At 43.7% G+C, this 15,029-nt stretch overlaps 1 protein-coding gene and 1 long non-coding RNA gene across 2 annotated transcripts in view; one reads left to right on the top strand and one right to left on the bottom strand.

The window, feature by feature from the left end:
• B4GALNT4 (beta-1,4-N-acetyl-galactosaminyltransferase 4) overlaps nt 1-15,029 on the bottom strand; it is a 210,301-nt gene that overhangs the window by 116,429 nt on the left and 78,843 nt on the right. The window lies entirely within an intron of this gene.
• The window catches only part of LOC146357888 (uncharacterized), a 36,658-nt gene continuing 29,081 nt past the window's right edge, over nt 7,453-15,029 (top strand). The window contains exon 1 of the long non-coding RNA XR_014786923.1: nt 7,453-7,661. This is a non-coding gene — a long non-coding RNA (uncharacterized LOC146357888). The remainder of the gene's footprint in view (nt 7,662-15,029) is intronic.

Below are 15,029 nucleotides of genomic sequence, written 5' to 3' on the forward strand. Positions count from 1 at the left end.
TTCATGCTGCCCTTGAAGTACCCCAGCGGGGTGTGGGGATAGGTATCTCTCTGCTTCAAGAAGCATATTGAATGGAGCATTTGTACCAACAGGATCTCCTGCCTGTTCTTGGGGGGGGGGGAGCAGGCAGTGCTCAAGGAGGTAATGTGTAAGTAATGTACACTGGTGACCACTGAGTCTGGAGCAGGATAGGAGTGCCCTAGACGAGCTGCCAGCAGTTGGCACCCTAGGCAAACCATGCAATCGGCACCCCAACCCCAAAACCTCAAGGGCAGATCTAGGCTGAGGGTTTTGGTAAACATTTTGCTCCTATTTTCCGTTTAACCCACCCACTCCACCATTTTTGGAAGCAGAAATATTATCATTTATAATAAAACGTGCCCAAAATGTTTTTTTGTTTTTTTTAAGTAAGAACTGTATCAGCACAGAGCGTCTGATAAAAACAACAGCGATGAGCACAGCCATTCACTGTGCAAAGGAACAAAAGTCCCATCCACAACGCCCAAGGGAGGTCCCTGGAAGAAGGGTCCTGGTTGCATCCTCGGGCGACATGGCCAATATGCCACTGCCAGCCCCTAGGCTCAGCCCACTGAAGGCAAAGAAAGCAGCTGCTCTTGGGGGAGCCTCCCACCCCTGCCTTCAACTGGGAGCAGCATACTGCAGCCCATTTAGTTACGTCTGTTCAGCAGTTCTTGCCAGAACCCCAGCCCAGATCAATCCGTATCTGGATTCAGTTTCTTTATTGCTTCTTTTTTTAAAAAAAGTGTTAGTAGCCCTATACCGAATAGCATTCAGGGTGACATATGAGAACAAACTCAAATAAAACCCATATAAGTCAGATCTAAACAACATAATAAAACAATCCAGTAAAAACAAATAAAATAGCAATTAAAAGCAGGAGAGACTAAAATAACCACCACAAACCCCTAAAAATACCACAGAGATAAAAGTACTAAAACACACAACACAGCAGCAGAAATGCAAGAAAATTAAAAGACCTGAGAGAATAAAGAGATCTTTGCCTGGCACTGGAAAGATAACAAAGTAAGTCCCAGCCAGAACTCTCTGGGGAAGGTATCCCACAACTGGGGGGCTACTACTGAAAAGGCCCACTCCTGAGTGGCCATCTACCAGCCCTACCTTCGTATGCAAGGACACTTGGAGTAGGGCTTCCTATGATTATCTCATGGGAAGAGCTGTTCCTTTAAATATTGTGGCCCCAAGTCATGAAGAGCTTTATAGGTTAACACCAGTTCTCTGAACTGGGCCCAGGAATGAACTAGGAGCCAGTGAAAATTATACAACACTGGCAAAAAATGATCACAATGCTCAGTTCCAGTCAGTCCCCTAGCTGCCGTATTTTGTCCTAACTGAAGTTGCTCTACTGTCTTCAAGGGCAGCCCCACGTACAACACGTTGCAGAAATCTAAACGGGAAGTTACCAGGCCATGCTAGCTGTGACAAAGATATTAAAAAAAACAGTTCCTGGGTTCTATATCAGAAGATAGCTTTTATAACAGCCTTGTATGTCTTAGGTGTCAAGACAATCAGGGCTTTTGAGATTACTCTAGAATCAATAAAGCGTAAGACTGTTTCACCTGGTGTCATCATCCGCTCCACCCATCCCCAGACAAAAGACAGTGGGTCATGCGTTAGGAAGCAGGGAAAAAAGATGTGGAAGTGTTTATTTCCTTCTCACACCCACCATTGGGATGTAGAAGGTCTGCTTGCTATTACATCTCTGCTTAGCCCCAGGGCCAGAGGCATTGTGGTTATTCTGCATTTGCGTTATTAAATAATAATGCAACTCAACCGCCATGAGTCAGGTTTGGGAAGTTTAACACAGCTCTGGGGAGCTCAGAGGCTGAAGCATGGCCTGGCTACACCAATGCCTGCTATCCTCAGTTCACCCCATCGTTTCTGAGCAGTGGCATTTGAGAGATGGATTTATGCGTGAGCAGCATTCTCTTTGGTCATATTAAGGCTGAATCTTATCCAAGGTAGTCTTTTGGACAGCAGCCAGGACCAGAAGCTTCCAAGGAATAGCACAATAGGACAAGGCTTTAATGGAGCAGTTCTGCATTCTGTCAGATCTGATGCCAAGTATAAACACTGCATTCCCCCCCACTCTTGTCTGTTCTATCAAGAGGTAATTGATATGTTTAGCTCTAAGTAGCTGCAAGTTTAACTCTAGTTTGCAGTGAGTGTTAATTCACCAAAGGTAAGTGGGGAAAATCTAGTCTACCCCTAGCATAATGGATTTCAAACTTCCCAAAGTACGCTGAGGAATCTTTTGCGCATCTGCCATGGAATTCCAGCATGCTGATGAAGACTATGGAGTGCATTCTAGGGTGCACATTTTCTTTCAGGGTGCCAGTCTTGAGCTGAGCTGTTGCCCTACACAAACTAACTATGCATCTTGGAAGGTCTCCAGCACTCCAGTCAGAAATATTTCCATCCTCAAAGAATTATCTTACCCTCTTATGAACCATTTTACTACAGCCTGTTGTTTCATAAAAGCCATAGGCATTTTTTATTTCATGCACCATTTACCCTTGGGTCTTCAGACCTGCTACCTTTGCATGCATCCCACTATGGAGCCCAAATCTAGAAATGTAACATGGGCACCATTTTGTCAGAAATAGCCTTAAATACCACAGAAGGAAAAAAGAAATCCCCAAACACAACACTGTAGTCTCCAGTAGTATAGCAGCTGCTGCAATTCACCCAAGTGAAGTGTAAATCTCAGGGGCTGGAAAGTGATTGGGGTCTAAAGGCAAGAGACGCATGAGGCAATATCTAGATGTACATTTTTTAATTTATGCTGGTTTTAAAAGCATGAGTTCAAGCTACTTCAGCCTTCCACTCAAAGACAGACACAAGACAACCAGCAATCCCTACCATTCCTCAGAGGAACTCTTAAATCCACATATCTTTTAAGAGGATTTAAAAAAATGCACCAGTGCCACCAATAGTTTTCACATTAATGTGACAGACAGGAGGAGCTTCCTTTTTCCCCAGCCTGGAAGAATGAGATAAGACATCCATCACAGAGAGCAGCATTCTCACCCCCCTAGACATCACATGCTGGACTGCAGGGCCTGCCAGCCAATGTGGATAAATCAAATTAATTGCCCATTTGATCATCATTACTGCATGTGAGAATGGACCATCCTTTCAAGGTGTGGCCAGCTAGCGTAGTCCAGTAGATAGCATGTTAATTAGACTTGGGCCTGGGACATGTGGGTTAAAATCTCAGTTCAGCCATGAACACACTGGATGGCTTTTGGCAAGTCATTCTCTCAGCTTCTATTCCCACATTTGGAAAAGGATAGTAGTGGCCTACCTCACAGAGATGTTGTAAAAAGAATGGAATACAATTGTAAAGCGATCTGCACACACAGGAACCTCACAAATCACCAGTATTACTGACACATTCCATGTAAATGCACAGGCTTTGGGGATAACCGAGGCAGTGAGATCTGGAGCTGCAGCTTGGGAGGCACTGTTTCAGGTGAGGGACAGCTGTTCCAACCAGGGTACATTATTCCATCTGCTCTGCCCTACCCCCATGCCTGGGAAACCTTATAAGAAGGGTTGCTCCAGCTCTCCTTTGGCATTTTTGCTGATTGGTTTTTGTTTCTGGACATGAGGAAGGGTGTGTTTGGGCTTTAGGATTTTATTTTTAGTTTTAAATAGTCATAGTATTTTATTGTACAGTTTGACTGTTGTATTTATATACATTTGTGAGCGGCTTTGGGGGCTTTTTGGCCAAAAGGCGGCATAGAAATAAATAGTAACATAATGTATTATCTCCAATTAAGGAGGCCAAGCATTTGGCCAAGCGTACTACAGTTTAACATTTAACAACAACCACTTTCTCCAAAGGTTATTTCTATGGCCATATGCACTGTGGACAAACAAAAATTAAGCCAAATTCTCACAAAGTCCATATAATCTACTCTAAAATTATGATAATATAAACAAGTTTGCATATTTCTACTTATTTTGTATAATTTCTTCTGCTTTTAAGATTCAGATTTTCAAAGAATTTAGAAATAACAGTAATAATAATAATAATAATTTATTGCTTCAAAGACTTGAGGAAAACAGGTGGAGGAAAGGCCCATATGAATGAGAAGAGACAGGCTGTAGGGACAAAGAGCTGCATACAGGGTATTCACTGAAGCCTCACACCCTGGCCAATGAAGTCTTGCCCAGTTCTTGCCCAGTTCATTGAGAGGTTTTGCCAAATAATGCCCACCTGCTGCTTTCAATCTTTTTCCTACTGTCTTCCTTCATGAAGGACACTACCCGCTGAGTCCTATTTTATATGAACCTAAGGAGACTGTGTCCCTGTGGATGTGTACCCAGATGTACATTATACTGTTTGCTTGTTTTTAAAACTCATCTTGCAGAATGTAGGAAAACAACAATTGAAACACTAAACATACTCCCCACCTCCCACCTGCCCAACACCCTGGCTTTACATTTTGCTGTTCTGGCAACTGGCCACAGAGATGAAATATTGGCTGTCGGGCAACCCTACAGTCTTAAGGATTGCGAGGGGCGGAATGTAATTTCTTTCATAGGCCACTCATGTATGTCCACAGGCAGCTTCCCCCCCGTCCCCCAAATCATGCTAATCTCCCCACCACCAACACTACCCTGAACTGAGAGTAAAACAATAACAAAGAGATATAGGGCAGTTGCCCAATATCACATAACCTGTACAGCTTTTTTACATTATAAAACCAGAACTGCTTTATATAAACTCATGCAGCTTAAATTAAAATCACTTTAATAAAACAGGTAGCAATTCCTAACTAAACACTTGCAAAAAACAAAAACAAGCCCCCAAACAAATGAAAACGCAAAAATTACCTAATATTTGCTCACCTCCTCTCTTTTATTGCCCAGCAAATATGTTATTTCTCCCCAAGTCAGGGAAAGGGGGTGGGGGGCAGTGGAATCAACTGATTTTTAAAAAGATACCCTGATGCCATTTGCATTTTAAAAGATAATGGATTGTATCCTCTGTGTCAGCTTACGTGGTCAAAACTGGAATGTTTGATCCTTTCCTGGATAATTCCTAGGCATCATGTTAAGTTTGCATTTAGAATCAACACCGCCCCCCCCTCCACCCCCGCCTGTGCCAAATCTCACATATAAACAATGATGAAATAAGCATCAGGTCAGCTCCTGACTCCCAAGAGAGGCCCGCTTTCTTGCAGTTGCAACCACTGAAGCTCTGCTTTTCACAGCATGTATAATATTCCCCACAACTATTCCGTTCGGCACAAAAGGCAAAAACAGCCCGCCCCTCCCATCTCTAGCACGGCCTGGCTTATAAGGGAAATGAAGCTTGCTCCCACTGAGGCCACCTGACATTTTGCTCCTGTGGATCAGAGGCAGCAATTGTCTTGCATGCCGGGCTCGCTTGGAGTTATGCACACACGCAAACAGGCCTGCCACCGCGGTGTCAGTGACTGACTGCTTTGTTGGCTCTGTTCCCCAGGTTCCGCTTTGCCAATCAGTAATGAAGCAGACAGAGCATGCCTGATGAAGAAACAAATTTGTCTTCGACCCACAGTTCGTGCAGGACTTTCTGCTCACCCAGTGCTCAAAATGTCAGCTACGGCTCAGTGCCCCAAAGGCAGGATACCAGCCCTGTCCTCATGGCTAGGAAGTGGGTGTAGCACAATCCAAAACAAAACTGCTTACATTATCAGACACTAAAGTATCCGGTCTCCTAGGAGTTATAATCAGGATGGCTCGCTTACAGTGAATTTCTATGCAGACAGCTTTGCCTGGAATTTGTTTCCCCACAATAGATTCCACAGGATTTCCTCCTTAAAAAGCAAGTTTCTAGCCCTCATTATTGTCGAGTTATGTTTGCAAATGCATCAAGTATGTCTCAAAAAGGCTTTTGAATTCAAGGGGCAGTATTTTCATGCTTGGCATAGCTATTTCGCTGTCTTGAGGCTAAATCTTTTTTCTGATAAATCTACTGTCTCTCTAGAACAGGGGTGGGCAAACTTGGCCTAATTTCAAAAGCTCTCTGTAAAGGATCAGTTCAGACCTCTGGTGAGAATGATCTGCTCCTCCTCCAACAACTCACTGGGCAGGGAGGAAAAAGCAGAGAGGGCGGGAGACACAAAAGGGGTCGGCAGTGACACTAGTGCCACCCACCATGCAGCCCCCAAATGGTTACCCAAGGGAATGAAGCCATTGACGGGGAAAAAAACCTCACCAGCCCTGCTGTAACAGCTGCATGACAGGCAGGAATCCAACAGGTGAAGCTTCACCCAGCATGGAGATGCATTGATCATTCATTTCATTCATTTGTTTATTACGTTTCTATACACTGCAGAGCCGAAGCTCTCTGGGTGGTTTTCAAGGAAATACATTATACATAGTATTAAAAACATTTACATACAAACACATGAACAGCACACACAGAGGCACACATATACCTAAACCATTTTAAAGAATCAACAATAAGAAAAATTGTTGGGAAGCACCACTCACTGCTATCCCCATTATGTAACATAAAAATAAAAATCAAGTATCAAGTTCAAAACAAAGTCTCCAAATTGGTAACATTACACTAAATACACATTACTGCATATTACTGATTTGTATAATTTATTCAGAGTACAGAATTCAGATTTCCTTGGTTCAGAATTGGGATTTGAGAGGACACATGACAGAACGAAGCAAATGTAATGTTATGCCCACTCCTCATTTCTGAGGTCCTTCAACTCCCCAAGGAAGATCAGGCTTCACATCCTTAAGGCCATGGTTGTGCTAATTTGTTATGACGTCGGCCCCATTTCTCACTCCAGTACTAAACTATCTAGCCACTATATAAGACCATATGCCAAGTAGTCCATCTGTACTCTCACCATCAACCAAGCAGCTGCCCTCACTACCTTCATGCCATATTTCCGCAGCTACTGTTCCTGTCCTCTGCAGAGCTCTTAACCTTAGTCCCTCTGCAAGTTCCCTACCTTTCAGTCCTACAGTCATCACAGTCCTTGCCAGCTTTTTTTTTTTAATAATTTCAATCTTGGAAGCAGAATAAATAAATTGTACACATACCTGTGTGTACAACTGTATTCTAGGTACAGAATGTGTGTTTCTTTGCGACAGATTTCTAGGCAAAAGACACACAGCCCTGCCTATTAGATTTGTCTCTTTTTTAAAAGTCTGTCTTCTATTCCTAGTCTGCATCATAAACACTGCTATCAAGATTAATGGGCTTGCATTGTTCAGTGAGACACACCATCCTATGTGTGTTCAAGCACCCTAATGCATCACATCTGCTGCCTTCTTTCTAGCCACTGATTTAACATTTCAGTTTAGATCAAGATTTTATCCAGCAGTTCTTTGCCAACAATATACACACTCAGTTGTTTGCTGTGGGCAGCTCCAACCCTTTTTATATCTGACCAAAGGTAGTTTGATGCTGGGAAAGATTGAAGGCAAAAGGAGAAGGGGACGGCAGAGGATGAGATGGCTAGATAGAATCACCGATGCAATGAATACGAACTTGAGCACACTCCAGGAGAGAGCGGAGGACAGGAAGGCCTGGCGTGCTATGGTCCATGGGGTCACGAAGAGTCGGACACGACTGAACAACAACAACAACAACAAAGGTAGTTTCTGACAAAACAGCCAGAGCTCATAGGTACAGTTTAAGAATTCCAGTGCGGCAGCCAACCTAGTCTTGTTAAGCAAATACCAAAGATATGATCGCCTTAAAGGCTAATATATTTATTGTGGAATAAGGTTCCATGGATTAGCCTCCACTTCATCAAAGGAAGGAAGCATTGTCCTTCAAAGGGAGACTTCAGCTTGAAATTGCTGAACTAAAAGTTATCAGTGTTTGATTTTATTAACAAAGGACTCAAATGAACCCAGGCTTCAGGCTTTTCTCCCCTTACGGTTGTTAAATTAGAACAGCAAAGCTAGGGAAATTGTGATATTGTCAATTACTGCTGCTGTGAATGGTCACTTATTTTGTATACATATCTTTATATAGAGAGGTTTGTATAGAACTATCATAGCCTGTGCCTCTTGCATTTCAGGGCCTTTTGGCTCCACTGTCTACTCCTTATGTGTGTATCTGCCCAACTGGACAGCATTTCATGTTTCTGATGAAGTGGGTTCTAATCTGCAAAACCCTTTGGACTGACAATAAATCTGCTAGTCCGCAAGGTGGCACAAGACTTTTTAATTAAGCAGTCATGGAGGCACTTCCCTGTTTCATTGGTATTAGTCCCCGTGCAACTTTTTCAGGGCTGCAAGACCACGTTCAAAGATACACCTGGAAAGACTGCACTGCCCACATAATGATTCCACATGGAAGCACAGACGTGATTCCTTTTTCAGTCACATTTGGATTGAGCTCCAAACATTATGTCAGAAATATCTCCATGGAATCAGATATCATGCTGAAGGCACCATTATATAGTGGGTAAATAGGAGTGTAATTGGATTAAGGTCACAAGAATCAGGCTTCTGTGCATGAATGTCAGGGCCAGCCCAAGGTTGCTGCCTGAGGCAAGGGACAAAATGGCGCCCACCTCCATTCCATGTACAGAAGCTGACCAGACTGGAAGGTGAATCTCATTTCAACACTGGCAACAGGACAGGCTCCTCCACCACTTCTGACGAAAGCAGGCTAGCTTAGGTCACCCGTGCCTGTGTCCTCCAACACTCCCCAACATCTGCTGCCTGAAGTAACTGCCTCATTGGACCTAACGGTAGGGCTATCCCTGCGTAAAAGTACTAGATGTGCTCTCAAGTAACGGTTGCCTGCTCTGGCCTTCTCTAGAAAGCAAAGAGGTACACAAAATGTTCTGGACATGAAGAGCCTTGTGAACAGGCTAATGTGTAGTCCAGCCTGAAGAATTAATTAAAGGGACACTGCATTACCACTTTCCCCCCAAATACACCCAATACTCTTCCACATCCCTAACTCTCAGCTGTGACATAGTCATGTTCACTTCTTTTCTCATATCCTTCTTAAGTGGATTTGGTGGTGGGTGCGGGTCACTTACCACCCCCTTGCGACACTAGGATAGAGCTAACCCCCATCTGCTCTGCATCAGTCACTGTCATACCATGCTCTTATTCGTTTTACAAGCTCCAACAAGAAATCCCCGATCTTTTTACTGTTGTTACTGATAAACTTATAATTTAACTCTTGACTAATCTCCTGTACAGAATAACGTTTACCAGATGATGAGACATATCTCCACTACCTGCCATGGAAAGTGAGTCATACCTGCAGCTGCCACAGTGCTTCCTGGTGTTTATATGTGCAGCTTTCATTATCTATGACAGCTGCACATGGAGCTTTCTCATTCTGGCCTCAGAGAGCTACTGACTCATTATGGCTAGAAGGGAGACAAACCAAACCAAACAAAACCTGCACACAGTCTCCCTAGTACCGTCCTGTTTAATGAAGGTCTATGTAATGGTGGATGCCTGGCTTTTTCCATCCCCCCTCTTAGCATTAGAGCTACTTTTCCTTCAGCTGTAGGGGAGAGTCAAAGAACTGAGCATGAAGCTTCCACAATGCTGCCTTTTGTCAAACTCTTCTCTAGTGCCAGTCCTGGGTGGCTTAGCCTCACAGTGACAAGGGAAGGGAACTGGGTGCAGCAGCGGCTGCAGCGCATGGTAGTGAAGCATTATGGGTGAGTGGAGCAGGGGGTGGGCCACCATATCCTGAGCAGTTATTTGCAAAGCTGCACTAATGGAGGGGGACAGACGAAGAAGGGAACAATCTGGAGAGGGCATGAGGCCAAGTCATTCTACAGGCTGGCAGGACACTAATGAAACTGTCATTAACTCAGCAGGACAGCTGTCAAGCTACAGGAGTGCTGAAGCAGGTCATGAAGGAAGCTGAAGGAGTGCCCTTCAGCTACAAGCATGGGAGATTAGCAGTGATGGACAGGGATACCATTGACATGACCCCCTCAAGGAGCTAACCTAACAGGAACTTCAACAACTGGGCACCCTGTGGACATGTGGGTTGTGGGACACCTGCTATGCCCTGGCTATGCTGGGGAAATTCTGCAAACCTACTAGGGTAGAGTTAATTGCACAGTTTTGCATCTCAATTAAGGCACACCAGCAGTGATGTTTAAGTAATGCCAAGGCGGTGACACTGATCACATTAAGTCAGCACATCCAGCGTGGCGTGAAAGCTCTCTCCGCTCCCCTGAGAGCAGAAGAGGTCATAGCCTAGAATAGTAGTACTCAATTACTTTTTCACAGAGAGCAGACAGGAGAATAACCAACTTCTGTCTTGAAAAACTGAAGTGCCTTAAACTTCTAAACTTCACCCCCACTCTGAGCTGTGCACCCTCCCACCAGCATTCCATCAAAACTCTCACATTAATTTTGTCAGGCAAGGCTGTGACAAATGGTAATGAGCTAACTCTATTAGTGCGGGGTGGGAGTGGGAGGAGAGGACTGGTCACACAATAGGGGACTAATCCAGCTTTCCTGACCCCCTAAACATATTTAACTAAGGAGATGCCTGAGCAAATATCAATTCCTACATTAAAGTATCACAGACAGGAAACTACAATTAGAAACAAAGGTCTAGATATAATTTATCAGCAGTTGGCCCCTGGATATCTAGGGAACAGCTTCCAGAAACAGCCAGGGATTTGCATTTGAAAGGCACAATACCAGACATCAAATCAACTCCCACTAGATCCCAAGATGCATTTTAACATGCATATAGGTCTGGCAGCCAATGTGTAGGTACTGCAAGTCCATTCTCATACTAAGCAAGTGAACAAACAACTAAAACTGCATATTGGTCTTGGAGAAGAATAACCTCGCCTGAATGTTTAAAACGATAATAGCAGCTATACCCTTCACACACTTCAGAGGGAAGCATCAAATCAGTCCAAAATGGCCAAGGGGAAGGGAAAAATTAAGACATCATGAGAATGGCAGATGAGAATGAATGTTCAAATCATGCCGGTTTTTCCGCTGTGCAGCACTGTTAAGTGCTACACACGGTCCATTTTGTAGCAAGATTGTCCTGCAGCCAGACAAATCTTTTATGTTCAACATAGGTTTTAGGCAAAATTCTTTGTATTAATCCAGGAGAATTCCTGCTTAGACACACATATTCTCTCTCTCTCTCTCTCTCTCTCTCTCTCATACAGACACACACGTGCGCGCGCGCGCACACACACACACACACACAGACATAAAAAATCAGAATATAAATTGAGACAGAGAGAGGTGAGTCACTACTTGAGTGCAATGCAACTTGAGTTCACATGAAGTAGCAGCATTGGTGTGTGTGTGGGGGGGTGCACGTCGTGTGCGAATCACTTCCAGTTTGCAGGAACAGCCTACAAATGCCCCATTCATAGGTTGTTAACATGACATCCAAACCTGGACACTTTGGATTATAGATGGTTAAACAACCCAATGTTAACCCATGGTTTGTTCATGGGTGAACTTTGGGGTTATTTAACCCACGAATAACCTGAAGTTTCTGATTTTGGACATCATGCTAACAACCTACGAATGGGGTATTCATAGGTGTTGCTGCAAACTGGAAGTGAATCACATGCAGCATGCATCCCTGCAAATTACGGGTTAATTAACCCACAATTTGCCACTGAATGCTGCCATTATGTGTGAACAGCCCCATTCAGAGCCATAGCCAGCTAAGTACCTTTAGCACCTAAATCAAGCCCACAGTGCACACACAAGTCTCCAAGTAAGCCCCACTGCAAATTCTCAAGCTGAACTGGCCATTGGAAGAAAGTGGGATGAAAACCATGGAGCTATGAATCTGCAGTAAGCGTGGACTTTGGCACATGCATAGTGGGGAAAAGCCCAAGGGGGGAAGTTCAGCTAAAATAGCAGGCACAACTTAAAAAGTAGAGATCATCTAAGAACAGACAGAGCCACACAAAATGGAAGCAGCACTGACTTACAGATCTTTGGCATAACTGAAGGGATACAAAGCCTTTGAAGAACTCAGGAATGTTAACATTGCTCCCACCACACTTTCAATCAAGACAAGAGTCAGCATGCTGCCCAGACATTTGCCTGTTATGGGGAAAGGGGAGGCAAAATTAAGCATTGTGCCTCCAGTCACCACACTTGACAAAACACAGGCTTGAGTTTGTATTTCTAACAAGAACTAACTGACCCACTTCCAGATTCTGGATAGAGACCTCTGTCGCCCAACTCACTCTGAAAATGGTGCATCTACCACCTGTTCCCAACAGTGCAAATACATCAATTCTGATGAATCGCACTATGACAATATACTGTTGGAAACATATTTCTGTGATGTGCGTTCTGTCTTAATCTGTGTCCATAACCCACCAGGACAAGCATAGAATGGAACACTAACTACAGAAGATATATGGACGGATGGAACATTCCGGCCATATGCTTCTTCATTGCTGAACTTCCCACCAATCAATAGCCTGAAATCTGCCCCCTAAGCAATCCACTGGGGAGAAAAAACGCTTACTGTCTACCTCAAGAATGTTTCTCTTCCTCATCAAAGATGCAATCTGTGCCCTCATTAGGCAGTAATTATCCAAGCCCAGCCAGGATGAGCCTCAGGAAGAACGCCATTTAGCTGTCAGGCCCTGGCAAATGAAGGGGGAAGGGGCAGAATAAAGAACTGGGCCCAGGGTCTTAATTAGCAGCTCTTTGGCAGAATTTCAGCCTTTTACTGGGCCCTTTTAGAGATTTACAGAAGAGGTGACAAGAATATCCGTCCCTTGATAACTCTGTCCCCCCAGCATCATGAGAATCCAGAGTACAAAACCGCCGCCACAACTGATTACTTCTTGCCCATAACACTTCAGCATAGCTTGAACTCTGCCATCCAACTTCACACATCAGCTTCATTCCAGACAGACATAATTATCCCAGCATGGCTTAGGAAGACAGGAATGAACATCGGTCCCTCCCACACCAACTTTGGTGCTGTGAACCTGGTCTCGTTAAATCACAATTCCCTGTTGCATCCAAAACCACAGTTTGACCTTGGTCAGTAAACTGAGATTAAGCCACAGTTCCCTGGTTGGACATAATGGGCAACTACGGTTTTTAGGAGGCCAGGATACTAAACCTGGCATGCAGTGGGAAAGGGGGAGGGGTAAGGGAGGAGTGTGCTGGCCCAGTGCTTGTTCCCAGCTTAATAAACATTCATCTGAATCAGCCTATTGTGCTCCATCTCAGAAGGCTTGCTGTGGCTGAAGTGGAAGGGAACTGCACCTGGGCCTCTAAACTGAGTGGCCTGGTTTGCATGTAATGCCAATTCATGGGTTGTTTAACTCATGGATTTGTGGGGTTGTGCCAGAATGAGCACGCTGCCTCCCACCCGCTCACCACTTCTGGTCTGCATCCGCTTTCTTGGGTTGTTTGATGTGATGTGCAAACCCAGAACTGTGAGGTCTGAGCTGAAGGCTGAGAACATGAGGGCTCTCAGCTGGGGGGCAGCAGTGTGACCTCAATCAGCATCACGGGGAAAGATCCCACACTCACGCTTCATGGTTAAAGAAGCAATAGTCTTTGGGTTACAGTTTAGTCTTGGATTTATTCCTGTTAAAATATTTGTATTGTTTATTTTAAAGCTATATTTTTAATCCCATTTAGTTTTTTTAAATCATAATCATAATTTATTACATTTCTATCCTGCCCCATAGCCAAAGCTCTCTGGGTGGCTTACAACAATTAAAAACCATTACAGATACAGCATACAAAGTTTAAAAATCCATTTACATAAAAACTCAACAAACAGACAATACACACAGAGACAACATATATCTAAAAACAACTTTAAGCAATCAACCATAAAATAAATCCAAATTTTAGCTGAGGGGGATGTGAAATCTCAAGAAACCTGCATAGCCTGTCCTCCCTCCACCCCCCACAGCCTTTAGTAATTGAGCTGGACTGCATTTTAACTTGGTTGTAACTTCTGTTGAATAGGATAACCATCTATGATAGGTAGAAAAAATCTTGTCCTTCATCACTTAAGTATCCAACCTAATCCTAAGTAAAGCAAAATAGATGGCTTTGTACATCAAGAGGCTGTACCTCAGACACTATATATTTATTCAATCCCAACAGCAAATAGGTTTGCACCTTTAGCAGATGATGATAGGTCATGTTGGATGGAGACAATGTCTGCATTTATCCCTTGGTGGTATTTATCCCTTGGTGGATAACTATTGCGGACTCTCCTGTGTAGAACTTCTGGCTGAGCAAAGTCTGCCAGCTGCTCCAGCAATCCAGCAATCCAGCACGCTGGTTCACAAATTGAGGTGGTCATGAAGATTTGGAATCATTTAGTTTCTTTAGTTGCTCTCAAGAATTTGGTTAAGCCGATTTGATTAACTGTGACCCTTCCCTATCCTTAGGTGATTTGGATGGACCAAGCAAGACTTGCCAATTAGAATTTGATGTGCGTCAATACCCAAAGCCCTTTCAGGAAACATTAATAAACATCTGAAGTGAACAATTAATGAAACAACGATACAGATAAAGATAACAATGACTGTTATGTGGAAATTCCAGAGTCATATTTAACTTGTCTCAAAAAGAGAGACACCAGTGTGACCGAGAATCAGCTGTGGTTAGGCCCAAGCATGAGAGGGGAAGCGAGGGTGGAGGGATGTTCAGTGACTGATTGGTGCACGTTTGTTAATTAGGCATCCCAGCAAAGCTTCTTCAGCAATTTCAGTACTGCACGTTTAGGTGAAATCTTCTGCAGAAGATAAGGAAGGGATATCCCCCACATCTGCCCACTGGGGAGGACTGCAAACACTCTTCATTCATAATTTAACACTGGGAGGATTTTTAAAAATAAAACTATCAGACTACTATAAAGGGGACACAGTACTAAATGAGAACCCAGAGAAGGAAAATCGAATCAGATTACTGAATGCCATCCCATATATTATGGGAGCACCCACAAAAAGAAGATTATAAAGCTAACATGCTTTAACCACCCT

The sequence above is a fragment of the Heloderma suspectum genome, chromosome 1, assembly GCF_057233095.1.
Source record: "Heloderma suspectum isolate Gila_16-S chromosome 1, 16-S_ref, whole genome shotgun sequence".
NCBI classification, from domain to species: Eukaryota; Metazoa; Chordata; class Lepidosauria; order Squamata; family Helodermatidae; genus Heloderma; species Heloderma suspectum.